This window comes from Cupressus sempervirens, chromosome 5 (genome assembly GCF_028749045.1).
Source record: "Cupressus sempervirens isolate cs-2001-9-10 chromosome 5, ASM2874904v1, whole genome shotgun sequence".
Taxonomy (NCBI): domain Eukaryota; kingdom Viridiplantae; phylum Streptophyta; class Pinopsida; order Cupressales; family Cupressaceae; genus Cupressus; species Cupressus sempervirens.
In genome coordinates this window covers 709,381,030-709,402,582 of record NC_143122.1, presented here as the reverse complement: position 1 = coordinate 709,402,582, position 21,553 = coordinate 709,381,030, and positions in this window count along the sequence as shown.

The following is a 21,553-nucleotide window of genomic DNA, read 5'->3' as shown; positions in this document are numbered from 1 at the left end:
TTCAATCAACAAAGAATGTCTTCTACTCTACATCAGAAACTCTATTAGTAACTCCACTCTTATGCTTGATTAAAAATGTAAAACTCTTCAAATACTCAACCCACTTTATATGTCTCTGATTCAATTTATGTTGACTTCCCAAGTATTGTAAAGCTTTATGATCGATATACAACAAAAACTCCTTAGGAATTAAATAATGTCTCCACTTCTTCAATGCTTGAACAATGGCATAAAATTATTGATCATATAATACTTCCTTTTAGCATCATTCAACTTTTCACTAAAGAAAGCAACAAGTGTACCTTCTTGACTTAATATAGCTCCTATTGCATTAACACTTGCATCACATTCAACTTGAAATACTTTGTTAAAATTAGGTAAAGCTAATATAGGTAATTCAGCAACCATTTTTTTCAAAGTCTCAAAACTCTTAGCACCTTCATGTGTCCACTTGAATTCCTTTTTATCTCCCCTCATTGTCTCACTCATAGCATTACAAACAGCACTAAAATTCTCTATAAACTTGCTATAAAAACTAGCCAAACCATGAAATGATCTTACCTCACCCACATTATTAGGTGTAGGTCATTCAAAAATTTCTTTAACCTTCTCATAATCCATCTTCAATCCATTAGCTAAAATCAAAAATTCTAAATACACAATCTCCTCTTGCATAAAAGAACACTTTTTCAAATTAATCAACAACTTTTCATCTTTCAACCTCTGCAATACTTCTCTAATATGCTCAAGATGTTCTTCCTTATTCTTACTAAATATTAGAATATCATCAAATAAACAATCACAAACTTACCCAAAAATCTTTCTAGAACTTCATTCATCAACCTCATGAAAGTATTAGGTGTATTAGTCAAACCAAAAGGCATAACCAACCATTCATACAAACCATCTTTTATCTTGGAAGCAATCTTCCATTAATCACCTTCTCTAATTCTAATCTAATGATAGCCACTTTTCAAATCAATCTTGGTAAAATACTTTTCTCCACTGAAACAATCCATTATGTCATCCATCCTTGGCATAGGAAACTTATATTTCACTGTTATCTTGTTAATGGCTCTGGAACCAATAAACATTCTCCATTCTCCATTCTTTTTAGGTGTTAATACAGTAGGTACAACATATGGACTCAAGCTTTCTCTAATCAAACTTTTATGCAACAACTCATGCACTTGTTTGTTAAGTTCTTCATTCTTTGTAGGCATCAATCTATATGGTGCTTTGTTTGGAAAACTAGCTCCAGGAATCATATCCATACAACAACTTATGCTTCTTACTGGGGGTAAACCATCAAGAATATCATCAACAATAATTTCTTTATACTCATTTAGTAATTTTTTAATTTCTATTGGTACCCGATTGTCACTATCTGCTATCACTTGGTCATTACTAGCTTCTATTGCTCAACCATTACTACCAACACTCGTTTCTCTAGGAACTATGGCAAAACAAACTTGATTCCTTTTCATTTCCTTTTCAAATTGTTTCCCATTAACCATGCAAAATTTTGCAGTAGTATAATTAATCTCATCTAGACTTTCAATCAAAGGAAACAATGTTTGTTTCTTCCTATTTACCCAAAGAGTATATTAATTCAATCTTCCATCATGTACAACATATCTATAATATTGATAAGGTCTACCCAACAAAATGACAACAATCCATGGGCATAATATCACACAAAACTTCATCAAAGTAATGTCCAATTTTGAACTTCACAAGACATTTCTCACTTACTAATATCTTATACTCATCTTTGATCCATGAAAATTGATAAGATTTGGGATGTTTCAACCTTTGCAACTACAACTTGGTAACTAGCTCTTCTAATGCTAGATTTGTAGAACTTCTGCTATGATCACTTTGCAGCATTTTTCAACCATCTTACATCTCGTCTTGAAAAGGCTTCTCCTTAAAATAGGTTCCTCATCACTTCCCTTATTGCATAAGGTTCTTATCACGATCAGATTTTCTTCAACCTTAGGTCCACTTGGTCAACCCTCACCATCTTCTTGAATCATAGCATTTTTGTTACCTTGCCTACTTTCAAAGGATCTACATTCAAAAGATCTGTGTCCCTCTTTACCACATCTAAAAGAGTTACCATGAAATCCACCTCTAGAATAGGAATTACCTCTTCCTCAGTAAGAATTAGTGCCTCCTCAATAAGAATTACCACTTTTCCATTCGGTCTTACCTTTGTCATGATTCTTCCATTCAGATTTTCCTTTATCTTTCATAGAACTATCAGATCTTCCACTATCTCCACAAGATCTACCTCTACCTCTCTAGAATCTACCACCTCTACCTCTTTGTCTTTATTCATGCTTGTTTGTCAAGATCTCCTCAGCTTTCCAGGCATATTGATATGCTTCTTCTACACTTTCCAACTTCAAAAAACTTATTTCTATTAGTCTTAGATTGGTTTTGACAATTGAGTGTCAACACACTTAACCAATTATCAATATGATGCAAAGTATAATACAGAAGTCAAGCTATAGTATGTGTTGAGCCAGAGAATTCAATAGGTGTCAAGTAAACTTTGGGTGTCGAGTGATCTTCAAGTGCCAACTAAAGTTCAAGTGTCGAGCAAAGTATAGATGACGAGTCACTATAGATGTCGAGTGAAACAGAATTGCTATAGGAGCTGAGTGAGCCAATTTTCCTATATGTGTCGAGCATCAACAACTAGTAAGTGTCAAGTAACATAGAATCAGCATATGAGTTTGTATGTTCACAAACTTAGATGTAAACCATTTTTGGAGCTGACATAGGATGAATCTCAAAGGATCTTCAAGATAAGATCGAATCTTTTGCATTACCTATGTAATTAACATGTAGCCAATAAGAAAAATGGAGAAGGCATGCAACCAATAGGAAAAGTTCAAAAACTGAACAGGAAATGAAGATTTAATATTGATGGTAGATTCATACCTAACCCTAAGTCTTTGAAATCTTTAAAAGGAGGATGAAACCCCATTATGCCTATTTGAGAAAGAAGTGTATGGGTGAATTATAGCTAAGTGCAGAAAGGGTGAAAAGACTTAGTAAAGAAAAAAGTAGCATTGCAGAATTTAGTTGATCAAGAAGAGAGTATTAGAGTTATGCAGAGTGACATATCAAATCAAGCAAGGATCAGAGAAAACAAAATAGAAAAAGGATTTGTAATCAACAATTGAGGATTGCAAGTTATTAGGTCAAAATTTTCTAATACTCTCTAGAAATTGTATTAGATATGGAAATGCTATGGACTTAGGTTGGCTTAGCAGCCATTTGTAAATTTTTTAATAGAGTAGCATTCTAAGTGAATGTACTAAAGTCCTTTAAGAAATCCTACTTTTAGTAGGGTAGTTAAATCCTTTAACCAGGTCAATTTTAACAGAGTGTAAAGTCTTTAACAAGATCAGCCTTTCATAGGGTAGACTATTGGAAGTGGTCAACATTGTAACTTTGAATAGTTACATATTGCTGCAATGATATTTTGTGGGTGTCATCCCCACCCCAGTTTTACCTTCTCATTTTGGAGGGTTTTTGAGCTACCAAATTTATGTGTTATCTATTTTCATGCATGTCTTTAATTTTATGTTTATTAGATGAATTAGATGCACGTGAATGATTTTAGCTATAAAAAAATCAAGTGGTTAAAGTTAGCTACTTATGATTCACCCCCCCCCTCCCCTCTTAGAAGTAAATCTTCCCACTTGTAAATTTTAACAATTTTTATTAGAACTCAAGTTCTCACAAGAAGGAGCCTTATAGCTTGGAGAAAAGATCTAGAAATGGAAGTCTACAAACTTGGGAAGATCATAGAGAATTGGGAAATTGATATAAAACTTGCTTTACATGCTTTGGAAGAAGCCAGAGAAGAACTAAGAAAATCCTTAAAGAGAAGAAGAGAGATTTCCATAGCTAAGAATGATACACAATACAAGGAGATTGAGACCTCAAATCTATTTTCAAAGGGAGATTCCAAAGAGTTTGATGTAGCAATAGTAGACCTGATGGAGAAGAATAGAGTATTGATCAAACAAATAAGATTGACAAATGAGTGTCAACACACTTAACCATTTTCACTATACATGCCAAGTACACAATGGAAGCCGAGCTAGAATTTCTTTACATGCTAAGTCATAGAAAGTACCGAGCAAACTATAGTTGATTCCGAGCAAAACACATTACACTATATGCTAAGCTATATAGAATTCAACATGTACCGAGTAGATTAGAAGATAGTATGTGCCAAGCAATGAGAAGTTAATAGGAGCTGAGAAATGCAAGAAAACTAATAGGAGCTGAGTAATGTAGGAAACACAGTGGATGTTGAGCAATCCAGAATAGATGGTGTCGAGCATCAGTATTATTTCATGTGTCAAGCAATGCAGGATTAGCATAAGAGTTTGTGCCAATACAAACTAAGATGTAAAATGATTATGCATGACTCATGACAGGATAAGGAGATAAGATCAAATTCTCACATTTACCTATGCAATCCTCATTCAACCAATGGGTGAAATTTAAGGGTTTGAGCGAGAACATTTTATCCAAGGATGCATAATGATCCATAAATCTTTATAAGGGAGTCTTGATGCCATTAAATGAGATTTGAAAAAAAGAAGGAACAACGGAGTCTTTTATTGAGGTCATTGCAGAGCATTGGTGTCAAAGATTTAGTGGAAAGGATGGCATTTACACATCTAGTTGATCAGAACAGAACAAGGAACACAATCAGTAGATTAGATCTAGCAGAGATTAGGGATAGACGAGTAGATCAAGAGCCTAAGATCAGCATTAGAGATTGCATTATTTCAGGTGTATTATTCTAATACTCTCTCACAATTCTATTAGGAATTTGGAAATCCTATTGAGTTAGTAGGTTTAACAGCCTTATGTAAATCCTTTAATAGGGTGGCATTCTAAGTTGAATGTTCTTAAGTCCTCTAACAAGGCATACTCCTAACAAGGTGTAGAAATCCTTTAACAGGGTCACATATTAATAGTGTGTTGTAGCCTTTAACAGGGTAGGCCTTTAACAAGGAAAACCATCAAAAATGGTTGAAATCAATTGCTGCATTAATTTCGTGGGTATCATCCCCACCCTAGTTTTAGCTTCTTATTCCTGGAGGGTTTCTGGGTCACCAAAATCTCAAGTGTTATGTGGTGATTCATGTTTGTCTCTTATGATTGTTTAATGTTTATATGCATGCATGTTAATTTCAGTTATATGTTATTAATGGTCTAAAAGTGGTTTAAAAGCCAGTACTTCTACTTCAACCCCCCCCCCCCCGCCTTAGAAGATCTCTTCCCATTAAGAAATTACAAAAATTGGTATTAGAGCCAAGTTCTCTCAAGGAGAAGCCTAATAGCTTGGGGGAAAAGATCTAAAAATGGAAGTCTTCAAACTTGGGAAGATCATTGAGAACCTAGAGAGGAATTAAGAAAATATTTAAAAAGAAGGAAGGAAATAGCTATAGCCCAAAATGAAATTCACTACAAGGAGATTGACACCACACAAGTATTTGCCAAAGGCGATTTAAAAGAATTTAATGCAGCAATAGCATAACTGATGGAGAAAAATAGAGCTCAAGTAGAAGAGATAAGAACTCTTAAAATAGAGCATGAATCACAGGCCATGATGCTTTGTGAAATCATTGAACAAAAGAAAAGAGCAATTGAGGATAGAGTCATGATGGAAGATGACAAAATAAATCTTGCAAACAGACTTGAAGAAAAATGTACTGAATTAACAAGGATCTCAAACATGCAAATGGATACACTTTCCCAAATGATGAACCTTCATCATGAACTCAATATGAAAGATATTGAGATCTCTACTTTGAGGATGCAAAATGAAAAACTATAGAATTAATTGAACATAGAAAAAGAAACAATAGAAAATCTCAACAAGTCAAGTAAAGCTATCAAGTAGTTTGAATAGTTGCTGAAATCCCCAAGATCAGCCCATGATACATTAGGACTTGAATACTCCAACACTGAAGTTGGTAAATCATCAAAGGGTGCTAAGCAAAGGAGTGACATAGGTAAGGATTCTAAACCCACTTGTCATTAATATAATAAAAAGGGGCATACTGCTAATGTTTGTAGGAGTAGAAGGATCAATCAGCCATACACACCCAAAACTAAGGGTTAATGTCACAAGTGCAACATGCAAGGACATATAACACAAGATTGCAAGTCTAAAGTCACAAGGACACAAATATTTGATGGACATTGCCATAATTGCAAAAATTATGGACATAGAGCCTTTGAATGAAGATCAAAGCCTATGTGGACACCAAATTAGCATGTAAGAAGGGACAACTATGAACACCATTACAATTGGGACTACAATACAAGGCAAAGTTGTCACTATTGTAAAGAGTATGGACATATACCCTAGATCTACATAAGAACACATTTCAAGGGAAACTATAAAAGATGGTTGAACCAAACTACTTGCTTTAGTTGCTTGAAAACTGTACATGTTAGCAAGAATTATCCAATAAAGGCCAAGGCACCCAAGACTGAAGTAAATAAGGGCAAAGAAAATATTGATGTGGAACACATCAGAACAGACATGAAGAAGACATGGCAGAAAAAGGATGGATCAAGTACATCCAATGGAAGGGTCACTTCACCCACGAGGTCAAGTGATCATTTCTCATCCAATTAATCACAAGATGAGCCTATGGGGCTGATACATATAAGGAAGTATCATACATTAGCCCTAAACCATGAAGAAGCACTACAAAGTATAAATCTGTATGAGACAAGATGCCAAGACAAAAATTTTGAATGATGATGCTGAATTACTTTGGATGCCAAGTTAAGAACTCAAGAGGAAGCTAAGTGAAACTGCAGTGGTGGCTAAGTTATTAACAAAGTTAGTAGATGCTGAGTGAGAATAGTTGCCAAGTGGATGACAAGTTGAATAACCTTTGGAAGCCAAGTGACAAGTAAAGGTACAAAAATGCATTAAATGCAAGGTTTTTGAGTCGCTTAAAGGTGAAAATTGATTCATTTTTGAGCCATTCAAACAAAGAGTGATTACCAGGAGCACAACTAAACAATTTTCAAGCTTTCATCCAATGATTTAGCATCTACCCAAGCAATCTAAGCATTTAACCAAGTATTTCCTTCAGGTGCTAATTTTTACATTTTATGAAGTTTTCTTTAATCATCAAACCCCAGTTCAGTTAAAAATGGTGTCTAGTTCAAAGACAACCCAAGGGAAAGAGAGCCATGAGATTCAACTTGTCAGCAGTGAGGTTAAGCAACCTGAGTTTAGGCCCATACCAAAAGTTGCATATAAAAATAATCCCTTTGGTGCTCTATCTGCCATCCTTAAAAAAGTTGCTATGGTTCAAGATGTGTGAAAGTGCTATAATTGCAAAATAGGAGCCATAGGAGAATTGGAAATATTTAATGCCTTTGAAAAACTCTATGATAATGGTATATTGAAAGATGAGTTTTCTATCATAAAGAAGAAGGGTTTAACCAAAGCCCTAATTTTTCCAATCATATTCAAAACTGAGTGGATACACATAATACTTAATAGAATCCATGATGGATCATTCTGGCTAGAGCAAGTACCAGTCAAGATTACCAAGAAGATGGTTCATAGGGTTACAAGATTTCCAACCCTAGATTGGCCCAAGACACTGAGAAGTGAAAAGAAGAAAACAATAGAGAAGAAAACAGGTGCAAAATGGAATAACAGGGGAATGAAAATTGACACAATAAAGATCCCCTTCTAGACTTTGTTGTAAGGATCATATCACATAAGTTTTATCAATCTAGCAGGTTGAATAGTGTACCCTGCATAGCAATGGATGTGGCATATAAGCTTGTAAAGAAAGACCACACCTATGACCTTGCAGAGCTCATGTTGTAGCAGATTAATGAAAATCTTGGAGCTATTAGAAAGTCCAAGGGAGCACAATGTAAATTTGGGTTAGTGCTAGTTTGTATGTTCTTCTATGTGATGAAGGAATTCCCTTCATTTGCTAAAGTCAATTGGAGTCAAAATAAAACCATTTTTGATCAAATAAATGATTTCATTGGACAAATGGGAGATAGCTTTGATGATCAAATGTCTATCTATTTTGATGATTTCAAGATTGCAATGAAGAAAAGAATGAGGATACCAATCTCATTGGTGGAAAAGCATGTAAACAACATATGCTTTCTGGTCGACATTGATTATACTTACATTCAAGCAATCCTTCCAAGAACAAGATGGCTTAGACCATTGGGATATGAGCTTGATGTTGACCAAGATTTTGTAGCCATCACAACATTACTTACAGAGGAAATGGACAAAATTGCAAAGGCATTTGAAACATATGATATTGTTAAATCAAGAGTTGTTACAAAACTCAAGACAACCACAGCAGTAAAGAAAAAGGAAAAGTTAGTAAAGAAAATAAAGAATAATTTTGGTGTTGGAGAAACAAGTGAAATAGGAGAAGCAGAAGAGATTAGTGAAGGAGAAGAAGAAGGTGAGGATGAGCCAGAACAAGGGCCACTTGAATTGTCACAAGGCCAAGGTGAAGACAAAGATGAGAGTGCCGAGGAAGAAGAAACCAAGGAAGCACCCATCAAAGATAGAGTCATCAAAAGGAAGACAAAGACACCTCATGCTTCTCAACTCGCACCAAAGAAAGCTACCACACCAACAGCCAAGAAGCTAATAACCAGAGCTACAACAAGGGCCTCTACACAAAAGACCAAAGAGGAAGCTACAAAGAAGAAGAAGACAATCAAGAAGGCACAGGAAGAGCCAAGGGAAAGAAAAAGATATGTGGCCCAACCTAATACTAATGAGGAAGATCAAACTAAAAAGGTAAGTCATCCTCCTAAGTCTTCAGTTGATATATTATGTGAAAAGATTAGGAATGGAAACTTAAGTGAAATGAAAAAGATTGATTTCAATAAGTTCAGTAAAGAGGAATAGAATAGCATAGAAGAATCAGTCTATGCATTAATGGCACAGTTCAAGTACACACCTCTTGAACTAGATGAACAATTGCCAAAGGAATTATCTAAAATTGTAGAAGACAGATGGCATTTCTACCTAATGATGGAAAAGGAGATGAGGGAATCAACCCTAGCAAACATACTGCCTGATTTGACAAAGGAACAAGTAATTCAAGTAGTCAAAAGGCATAACACTAGGTTTACACCTAAGTATAGGGCATTCTCCATTCTCCAAAAAAAAAATTTAGAAGTTGTACAAAGAACCACAAGAGCATGGAAGAACTTGTATAAGAAAATTGAAGATGTCCTTGAAAAGGAATACAAAGAAGAAGTTGTTGCTAAACCAGAGAAAAGAAGGAAGAGGAGAGAAGAGAAGATAGAAGTAGAGGAAAAGGTTGAAGAAGAGGAAAACAAGGAAGAAAGAGAGGAGGAACGAAAAGATGAAGTCAAGGGTATTGATGAGCAGCAAAGTGTGCAAAACACACAACTTCCACCTCCTAGTACTCCTCACTCTACTATCACACCTGCAAAAATCATAAAGATTAAGGATGTTGTTGACACCTCTTGTCAAAACATCAATCCATTAACTATAGAGGATCTCACTAAGATCCTTGACCAAACAACTCTTCAAGCACAATTGTGTACAAGTCCCATATTGGTCAGTGTAGATGATCTTCAAAAGTTAGTAGATAAACTCAAAGAAGCCAAGGTGTCACCACAAGAACCACCTCAAATCACTCAAACTACTAGACTTTCATTTCTACCACCTCCATCACCACCAAGAATAGCCATACAAGCTCATCAGGAGCTGAGTGAAATAGTAGAGGAAGTCACAAGTATAATAGTATAGATAGCAAGTACACCTCCAACAGTAGTGGTACAAGAAGAAGATAGGGAAGAAACATAGGATAAGGAGGAGTCAATAATACAAACCTTGGTTGAATTGCCCAAAACAAGTACTCCTACCAAACCCATTCAGAAGCTGAGTACTGAAATGATGACCTTACATTTTGGTACACCAAGCTCAAGTTCTACTAGGGTAGCCAAGACCATTCATTATGGCATTCCTGAGCTTGATGAAGAAATTAAAATATTGTATTATGATTCAAGCACTTTAACTAAAGAAAAGATGAATGAGATACAAAGTGCATTGGATAAGAGAAGGAGGCAAGAGGCAACAAATGAGATCAAAGATATATTCATGGATGCCTTCAGTCTACAACCTTTAGATTCAAGCAGGTCAATCCTTGAGCAACTATCTGATATAGTTGATCAAGTGAATAATGAAGACCATGATACAAATGTAAAACTTTTGGAATGGTTAGAAAAGAAGTTTGAAGGCAAGGTCAACTAGAAGATAGCTAATAACATAATTTTGGGATAGGTTGACCTAGCCAAGAAATTGGATAATGTAAAGATTGTGTTAGGGAATATCTTTTCCCTTTATAGAAAATTGTGTGATTTTTCTAGGTTTACACAAGAAATAAATCTGAAAGTTTTGAACCTCGAGAGAAAACTTAAGCTCTCCAGCATGCAACTACCCTCAGATCCTGCATAGAGTGAAAATAAATTTTCTCAAACACTTCACACTCAGAGGGAATTAGTTGCATTATCAGCAAAAGAGGCCACTATTAAAGAAAAGTTGATGCAAATACAAGCCTCTATCATTCCTCACTTGGATATATTGCATAAGGAGCAAATGTACATAGAAACAATCTTGAAGAAAGATCCAAATATTTCTACTCATGAAGGACTTGTTGATCTAGCAGCAGAGCTTGCAATACAAAACAAGTCATTGGATATTGCATTAAATAACTAGGATGCAGCTTTCAAAATACTCCTTGAAGTAAGTAAGACATTTTTGGCCAAGCATGGCATTACCATTTAGGACCCTTTGACATCAATATCAAAAAGGGGGAGATAATATTAATATTCTAAGGGGGAGATAATATTATAAGGAGAGCTATATTAAAGGAGAAGATATAAAGATAACAAGATCAAAAATAGAGAACATTAGGAACAATGGCACAAGACAATAGAATTCATGACATGACAAGGCATAATCAACTTAGGGGGAGTCATAAGGTATATTGTTGTTCACAATATCTTTTTGAAATTTTGACAATGAAGAATGTACAAATAAGATTTAGATCATGAATGATCAGTTAAATATTTTTGACCCTCATGTCAAAGGGGGAGATTGTTGATCAAATAAATAAGATTGACAAATGAGTGTCAACACACTTAACCATTTTCACTATACATGTTGAGTACACAATGGAAGCCAAGCTAGAATTTCTTTATATGCTGAGTCACAAAAAGTGCTGAGAAAACTACAGTTGATGCCAAATAGAATACATTACAGTATATATCGAGCTATATAGAATTCAACATGTACTGAGTAGATCAGAAGATAGTATGTGCTAAGCACTACAAAGTTAATAGGAGTCGAGCAATGCAAGAAAACTAACAGGAGCCAAGTAACATAGCAAACACAGTGGATGCGGAGCAATCTAGAATAGATGGTGCTGAGCAATGCAGGATTAGCATAAGAGTTTGTGCCAATAAAAACCAAGATGTAAAATGGTTATGCATGACTCATGACAGGATAAGGAGATAAGATCAAATCTTCACATTTACCTATGTGATCCTCATGTAGCCAATCAGAAAATTGGAATTGCATGCAGCCAATGGGTGAAATTCAAGGGTTTGAGCGGGAACATTTTATCCAAGCATGCATAATGATCCATAAATATTTATAAGGGAGTCCTGACACCATTGAACAAGAGTTGAAAAAAAGAAGGAACAGTAGAGCCTTTTATTGAGGTTGTTGCAGAGCATTGGTGTCAAATATTTAGTGGAAAGGACAGCATTTACACATCTAGTTGATCAAAATACAACAAGGAACACAATCATTAGATCAGATCTAGCAGAGATCAGGGATAGACGAGTAGATCAAGAGCCTAAGATCAGCATTAGAGATTGCATTAGTTTGAGTGTATTATTCTAATACTCTCTCACAATTATATTAGGAATTTGGAAATCCTATTGAGTTAGGTAGGTTTAACAGCCTTATGTAAATCCTTTAACAGGGTGGAATTCTAAGTTGAATGTTCTTAAGTCCTCTAACAAGGCACACTCCTAATAGAGTGTAGAAATCCTTTAATAAGGTCACATATTAATAGTGTATTGTAGCCTTTAACAGGGCAGGCCTTTAATAGGGTAGGCCTTTACTAGGGCAAACCATTAGAAGTGGTTGAAATCAATTGTTGTAGTAATTTTGTGGGTATCATCCCCACCCCAGTTTTACCTTCTTATTCTTGGAGGGTTTCTGGGTCACCAAAATCTCAAGTGTTATGTGGCGATGCATGTTTGTCTCTTATGATTGTTTAATGTTTATATGCATGCATGTTAATTTTAGTTATATTTTATTAAGGGTCTAAAAGTGGTTAAAAGGCTAGTACTTTTGATTCACCCCCCCTCTCAAAAGATCTCTTCCCATTAAGAAATTACAACATAGAGCTCAAGTAGAATAAATTAGAATAGTCAAGCTTGAACAAGAATCACAAGCCATGATGCTTTGTGAAGTGACTGAATAGAAGAAAAGAGCCATTGAAGACAAGGCTATGCTAGAAGAAGATAACAGAAACTTTGCCAACAGACTGGAGGAGAAGTCAATTGATCTTGCAAGAATCTCAAACATGTAGCTAGACACCCTAATTTAGATGATGAATGCACATCATGAACTGAATGTCAAGGACATTGAAATCTCTACACTGAAGATGCAGAATGAACAACTGCAAAATGACCTAAAAAGAGAAAAGGAGATTGTAGAGAGCTTCAACAAACCCAATGAGGCCATCAAGTACTTTAAGTAGGTACTGAATCACCAAGTGCTAACAATGACACTTTAGGACTAGGATACACCAATAGTGAACAAGGAGAGTCATCCAAGACTATAGAAGAAAGGAGTAACAAAGGTAAGAACATTAAACATACTTGTCATTTCTATGGTAAAAAGGGACATACCTCTAATGTATGTAGGAGCAAGAATGTCCATAAGCATGACAAGCCTAAGAATGCAAGCCATTTTTATAAGTGCAAAAAGTAAGGACATCAAGCACACAACTGCAGAACTAGGACTATCAAGACACCAAAATTTGAAGATCACTACTACAATTGCAAGAAGTATGGACATAGAGCTTTTGAGTGTAGATCAAAGCCTATGTGGACACCAAATCAACCAGCTAGAGGAAATAATGGATATCACTACAATTGGAATTACAACACCAGGTATAGCTATCATTACTTTCGAGAATATAGACACATTCTTAAAAAATATATAAGGATACATTTCAGAGGAAACTATAGCAGATGGTTGAGCCAAACCACATGTTTTAGTTGCTTGAACACTAGTCATATTAGTAGGCATTGCCCAAAAAGGTCAAATGAACCCGACTCAACGAATGACAAGGTAGAGAGAAGGTAGATGTTGAACACATCAAAGGAGAAATGAATAAGACATGGAAGAAGAAAGATGGGTGTAGCACATCAAATGAAGGGATCACTTCACCTAATAGGTCAAGTGGTCACAGTTCATCAAACTAAGTAAAGAAAAGGCATGAGCGACTAATTTATAAATCTTTATCATACATCAGTTCCTAATCAAGAAAATACTAAAAAGAAGAGATCAGCATGAACAAAGATGCAAAGTTAAAATTTCAACATTTTGCAAGTGTTACTGAGTTTCCCTTAGAAGTCGAGTAAAAATCCAGTACATGTCGAGTTGATTATCAAAATAGTAGAAGCCAAATGATTAGTTGTAGCCGAGTTGGTAGAGGAAGCCAAGTGAATAAGAAATCTCCATTGAATCTGAGTAAAGAATACTCCTATAGATGTTGAGTGTTGAAAAGCCAATGAAAGCTAAGTAATGTAGAATCCTTTAGAAGCTAAGTGGATAGTTGTAAATGCACTAAGTATTAAATGCAATGAAAATAGGGTATATTATCGCGTTCTCAATCATTTTTCCTCATCACAAATGAAGAGCAAAGACATGAAAAAGTGCAAAGAAAGTTCAAAGTAGAAGAATTTAGTGATTAAACATATTTCAATAGCATTTTAGCATAATTTCATCAATCATAAAGTATTTATGTCTATGTCGAGTTATGTAGTTTAATAATTTATTCGTGTTAAAACCCTAGAATTACAAAAATGGCTTCTAGCTCAAATAAAACTCAAGAGAAGGAACCTTTTGAAGTCCAACTAGTGTGAAATGAGGTCAAACAACCTAATTTTTTCCCAATCCTAGTGGTAGCATATAAGAACGACCCAACTAGAGCCCTATCCATCATACCCCGTAAGGTTGCAATGGTTCAAGATGTAAGAAGATGCTATAATTGCAAGATTGGAGCCATAGGTGATATGGAAATGAGGGAAGCCTATGAAAGACTGTGTGATAATGAAGTGTTGAAGGATGAATACCAGATTGTTGAGAAGAAGGGTTTAATGTGTGCCCAATAATTCCCCACAATATTCAAGACTAAATGGATCAGACTAGTTCTTAGTCGTATACATGATGGAAGTTTATGGTTGGAGGATGGCCCAATAAAAATCATGAAAAGAATTGTTCATAAAGTGACAGGGTACCCAAGCCTAGATCAGCCAAAGACCCTTAAAAGTGATTCTAAGGAGGCAATTGAGAAGAATATTGATGCAAAGTGGAACAAAAGAGGGATGACAATTGACACCATCCAAGACCCTCTAGCTGATTTTGTTGTTAGGGTTATAGCACACAAATCCTACCAATCTAGGAGACTCAATAGTGTACCCTGCATTGCAGTAGATGTAGGCTACAAATTGGTGGAGAAGGATCATACCTATGATCTTGTAGAACTACAAATGCAATATATTAATGAAAATCTAGCAACTTTTAGAAGAACTAAGGGAGCTTAATGTAAATTTGGTGAAATTTTGATTTGTATGTTCTTTTATGTTCATAATGAATTTTCTTCTTTTGGAAAAGTTGCATGGAAAACTAATAGGTCAATAATAGCTCAAGAAAATGAATATATAGAGAAAATGGAAGCTAATTTTGAGACCTTAATGACTAGCTATTTTGAAGACTTCAAGAAGTCAATGAAGTAAAGGCTAAGAATTCCAGTGTCATTAGTGGAGAAACATGTAAATGATGTATGTTTTCTTGTAGATATTGACTATACATACATTTAAGCTACCATACCAAGATTAAGATGGCTAAGACCTCTTGGCTATGAAATCAACATAGATGAAGCATCAATAGTAATAACTACATTATTAGCAAAGGATATAGACAAGGATGCACCACATTTTGGAACCTATGACATGGTGAGATCAAAATTAGATATAGAGTTGAAGACTACCTCCACTTTGAAGAAGAAGGATAAACTTGTTAAGAAATTAAAAGCCAAATTTGGAGAGGAAGAAGGTGAACATGCTGAGGATGATGAAAAGGAGAAAGCTCAAGGACCACTTGCTCTAACTCAAGGTATGGAGGAGGATGCAAATGAGGAGGAAGGTGTCAAGTAGGAAGCACCTAGGGCTGAGACAAAGAAAAGAAAAGTTCAAAAATAGCCAGTTGCACAACCCAAGGGGAGGAAGAAGGCAACAAAGCCAAGTCCAGCTGAGCCAACTACAAGGGTTGATACCAAATCTACAACTTAGGTAGCAAAAGAACAAGTGAAATAGAAGGCTATAGAATAAGGAGGACCTACAAAGTAGAAGAAAAGAAGAAAATATGTTGCACCTCATGAATTAGATGACGAAAGAATAGAGTCTGATGAAGAGCAATTCAGATTGGTAAGATGTTCTACCACATCTAAATTGGAAAGCATTTGCAATAATATTAGAAACAATGCTGATTTAACTAGTCTAAAGACCATTGATTTCAATAAGTTGTCAAAGGAACAACAAAACATAGTGGAAGATTCCATCTACACTATGATGGCTAAGTTCAAGACTACTCCACTTCAACTAGATAACTCAATGCCTAAGGAGCTAAGCTCATTAGTTAAGAATAAATGGAATTATTGTCTCAAAATGGAGAAAGAAATAAGGGAGTCTACATTGGGTTAGGTAATTCTAGACCTTACTAAAGGTCAAATAACAAGGGCTAGCAAGAAACATGGGAGCAAATTTGCACCCAAATATAGAGCCTTTAGAATTCTGCAGAACCAAATAGAAGATGTTGTGCAAAAGTCCACACAAATGTGGAAACTAATTTATGGATTGACAATAGTAAAGGAAAGTTAGGAAGACCCTTTTGAAGGAAGAAGAAGAAGAGAATGAGAAAGAGGAATAGGTAGAGAAAGAAAAAGAAAAAGAAACAATGGAGAAGACACAGGGTGAAGAGGCAACAACTGAAGAGAAACAATAAGAACAGAGTGTCCAAGACACCCAACTACCACCACCAAGTCCTCCACATATAGCACCTATAGATATAGTAATTGTAAAGGATGTTCCTAAAACTTTAGCTCAGAACATCAACCCATTGACTGCAAAGGATCTCAAAAAGATCCTTCACCAAACCATATTTCAATCACATCTATGTACAAATCCAATTTTGGTAAGTTATAGATGAGTTGTAGAAAGTTGTAGCAGAGATAACAAGGGAGAAGGAAAACACACAAGAAACGTCTTCTCAACCTCCCACAGCTATAATAGATAACCACAAAGAGCAAGAAGAACAAGATAAAATTGCTAAGGTTGATAATATAGTTGCAACAACAACTATCAAGTAGCAAGCAAAGGAACAAATAAGACAAGATGTTCGTACTATACAAAAATAAGGTGTAGCTCCTCAAATTATCTATATTGATCAAGGTAGTAGAGAAGAGGAGAAAGAAGAGGAGAAAATCCCTAAGGAACAAGAGGTAATACAAACATTAGCAAACTTTCCTACCTTAGGGACTCCTACTCAAAAGTCGAGCACTAATCTAGTACCATTGCAAATTTTAGCACCAGGCTCGAGCTCCACCAAGGTTTCAAGGGTACTTCACTATGGAGACCCTGCACTAGATGAAGAAATAGTCATATCTAGTTATGACTCAAGAACTATGAACCTACAATAGATAAATGAAGTGCAAGAGGCACTAGAGAGAAGGAAGAATCAAGAGATACTTAGAAATGAGTATAGGTAGAAGCAAGCACTTGTAGAAATCAAAGATAAATTTCTTAATGCATTTAGCTTGCAAGTACCTAATGAAACCCAGTCCATCCTGGAGCAATTATCAAACATTGTGGACCAGGTACAGAATGAAGACCTTGACACTAATGTTAAATTATTAGAATGGTCAAAAAAGAATTTTTAGATGAAATTAAATGAGAAAATATCAAGTGAAATAGCACTTTCCCAAGTAGAGTTGGCTAAGAAGATTGAAAAAGTGAAAATAGTACTTGAGAATGTATTCTCATTGCACTCCAAGTTGTATGATTCATCATATTTCACACAAGAAATTAGCCAAAGGATATTGATCTTGGAATGAAATCTCAAGATTTCTAGCACACAGCTACCCAAAGATCCATCTTTTCACACATAGAAAGAGTTAGCTATATTGATAGAAGAAGAGGTAAATATTAAGGCCAAATTGATACAAATTTAATCATCCATCACCCCACATTTAGAGGTACTCCATAAGGAACAAGTTTATGTAGAAAATGTTTTGAAGAAGGATCCTAATCTTTCTACTTTAAAAGGCCTTGTACATCTTGCAGCAAAGATAGCCATCCAACACAAATCATTGGAGATTTCTTTAGATAATTGGGATGCTTCTCTCAAGATGATCATGGAGGTAAATAAAACATTTTTGGCGAAGTATTCTATTCATTCTTAGAACCCTTTGACATAAGTGTCAAAAAGGGGGAGATAAGCATTATATAAATAAATGGGGGAGATATAATGTTTTGGGCAAGATGTGAATAAGAATGGGAAATAATACATTCTTTGAAGGAAATAAAGAATATCCAAAGGGGAAGATGTTCAAATTTTGATGAAGTCGTAAACACCAAAAAAATGTGAAAGGGGAATAGATATAGAGTACAAGTAGAAATAGGGTACATAGGAACAGAAGCAAAAAGAATGATAAGGCAAAAAGGCAAAGAGTATTAGATACATTAGCATGAGACAAATTTAGCACAAGAGTTTTGGTTACAAAATTGGTACATCAACTTAGGGGGAATTACAAGATTTTGAGGTATACAAAATTTTTGAACAATTTTTTTGAAGTCTTGTACATATGTCGAATAGAATATGTAGTATACTCATAGAGATCAAATTCATAATGTTTAGTTAAGTGTTTTTGCCACTCATGTCAAAGGGGGAGATTGTTAGTGTTAGATTGGTTTTGAAAATTGAGTGTCAACACACTTAACCAATTCTCAAGATGATGTCGAGTATAATATAGAAGCCAAGAAATAGTGTGCACCAAGTCAAAGAATTCAAAATGTGCCAAGTGAACTTCAAGTGCCAAGTGAACTTTAAGTGCCAAGTGAAGTTCAAGTGTCGAGCAAAGTATAGATGTCGAGTGAAACAGAATTGCTATAGGAGCCAAGTGAGCCAATTTTCCTATATGTGTAGAGCATCAGCAACTAGTAAGTGTCAAGTAACACAAAATCAACATATGAGTTTATATCTTCATAAACTCAGATGTAAAATATTTTTGGAGCCAACATTGGATGAATCTCGAAGGATCTTGAAGATAAGATTGAATCTTTTGCATTACCTATGTAATAAACATGCAGCCAATAAGAAAAATGGAGAAGGTATGCAACCAATAGGAAAAGTGCAAGAATTGAGCACGAAATGAGGATTTAATATTGATTGTAGATTCACACCTAATGCTAAGTCTTTGTAATCTTTAAAAGGAGGACAAAACCCCATTATGCATATGCAAGGAAGAAGTGTATCAGTGAATTATAGTGAAGTTCAAAAAGAGTGAAAAGACTTAGTGAAGAATAGAGTAGTATTACAAAATCTAGTTGATCAAGAATAGAGTATTAGAGTTACACAAAGTGACATACTAGATCAAGCAAAGATTAAAGCAAACAAAGCAAAAAAAGGATCTGTAATCTGCAATTGAGGATTGCAAGTTATCGGGTCAAAATTTTCTAATACTCTCTAGCAATTGTATTAGATATGGAAATCTTAAGGACTTAGGTTGCCTTAGCAGCCATTTCTAAATCCTTTAATAGGGTGGCATTCCAAGTGAATGTACTAAAGTCCTTTAAGGAGACCTACTTTTAGTAGGGTAGTTAAATCCTTTAACCAGGTCACTTTTAATAGGGTGTAAAGTCTTTAACAGGACTAGCCTTTCATAGGGCAGAACATTGGAAGTGGTCAAACATTATAACCTTGAATAGTTACATATTGCTATAGTGATATTTTGTGGGTGTCATCCCCACCCCAATTTTACCTTCTCATTTTGGAGGGTTTCTGGGTTACCAAATTTGTGTGTTATCTATTTTCATGCATATCTTTACTTTTATGTTTATTAGATGAATTAGATGCATGTGAATGATTTTAGCTAAAAGGTTTTGAAATGGTTAAAGTTAGCTACTTATGATTCACACCCCCCCCCCCCCCATTAGTAAATCTTCCCACTTGTAAATTCCAACAATTTCATCTTGAATTCTAGATCTCAATCCATTAATGTACCTTGCAATTTTCTCAAAATCATCATCCACATGTCTAGATTTGATGTCCAATCTATAGAATTCCTTAGTATATTTTTTCACATTCATGTCCTTTTGTTTTTAATTTTGCATCTTTCTCAATAAGCTAACTTGGTAATCAATAGGGAGGAATTTTTTCTTTACCTTATTCACCATCTTTGGCCAAGTTTTGATCTTCTCCTTTCCTCTCCCTTGTCTATCAGTTTGCAGGTGCTCCCACCATAGTGATGCATGACATTTCAACCTAGTGACTACAATCTTCACTTTTCTATTATCAAGAGTTTTTTCATACGCAAAGAACTTCTCCATATCAAAGATCCAATCCAACACAGCATTGGTATCCAATTTTCCATCATAAGGAACAACTTCTATAGTAGGCTTTGAATTTTCCCTAGACAAAACTCGCAACAATCTTTCTTCATCTTGATCTTCTTCAAGTTATGATTTATGGTTTGGTGTTGCTGCTTCATCATCACTTACATCATCAAGATGTGTTCCTCTCCTATGGGCTATCTCCACGGCATCTAATCTGGCTACAATTTGTCTCAATTGATCCAATATAGCATCATCAATATTTCTTCTACCACAAACTATCTTTACAAAGTAGGTTCCTACAAGATTGTAACCCTTTGCAAGTTATAGGTCAAATTCATAGATTTGCAACCCTACAACCAAATCCAAATTATGGTTCTACACGATCCAATCTCCACAAGGATGAACCTCAAGCTTTGATACCAACTAATGTAGGCAAAAGGTGAATAACTACGGCCAAAGGCTCACCACCTTGCAAGAGTTAACACAGTGGAAGAAAACACAAAGAATAGCAACCAAAGGAGGAAAAAGAGTGAAATACTTTTATTGATTCATCAAAATATCTTCATACATGCCTAGATATAAGGCCTTCTAGGTTATGGCCAAATACAAATACATTCACATTCAAAGATCCAACAGAAAATTTGCACTTTCAATTCTACTCTGTAATCCTCCTCCCAAAAACTTGCCTAACTCTAACCCTAAACACTCTATATATACTTTCCAAAATGGCTCTCAAATTATTCTAGAACATTACATAAGAGGAGGGCTGACCCAACAATGGTCTAGACACATCCCAAGAAAAGATCTTAACATAAATGTCACGATTGAAAATAAATCTCACAAGTTGGCTCATAGAAATCATGTCCAAATCCTGACACTTGGCATACACTGGGTAACTCAGTACATAAAGAAGCACTTGGCATACACTAGGTAACTTGGCACATGAAGAGTCATTTAGCATACAATAGGTAACTCAGCACATGAAGGAATTACTACAATAACTTGGCATATGAAGGACTACTAGGCACATGAAAGAGTGTTAGGCACATGAAGGAGTGTTGGGCACATGAAGCAACTTCTAGGCACATGAAGGAACTTCTAAGCACATAAAGGACTACTAGGCACATGAAGGAACTGCTAGGCACATGAAGGAACTGCTAGGCACATGAAGGACTGCTAGGCACGTGAAGGACATCTAGGCATGTGAAGAATTGCTAGGCATATGAAGGAATTTCTAGGCACATGAAGGATTTCTAGGCACATGAAAGATTTGCTAAGCATTAACTTGTAGAATGAACAAAAATGAGTAGGATAACAAGACAACCCAGGATGCTCCTGCATCAATTAGACAATTTCTAGTTTATAAGTCTTCCTCTAATAGACAAAGGCTTCATGAATGTGAATAAGATAACTTTTAAATATTAGGGTTCTCTTAGTGATAAACACATGGAGTTCAATATCCTATATTGGCTCTACTATGATGGAAAAGAAGACCTTATGCACTTCCCAAAATGTAAATATGTAAGGGTTTCACCTATTG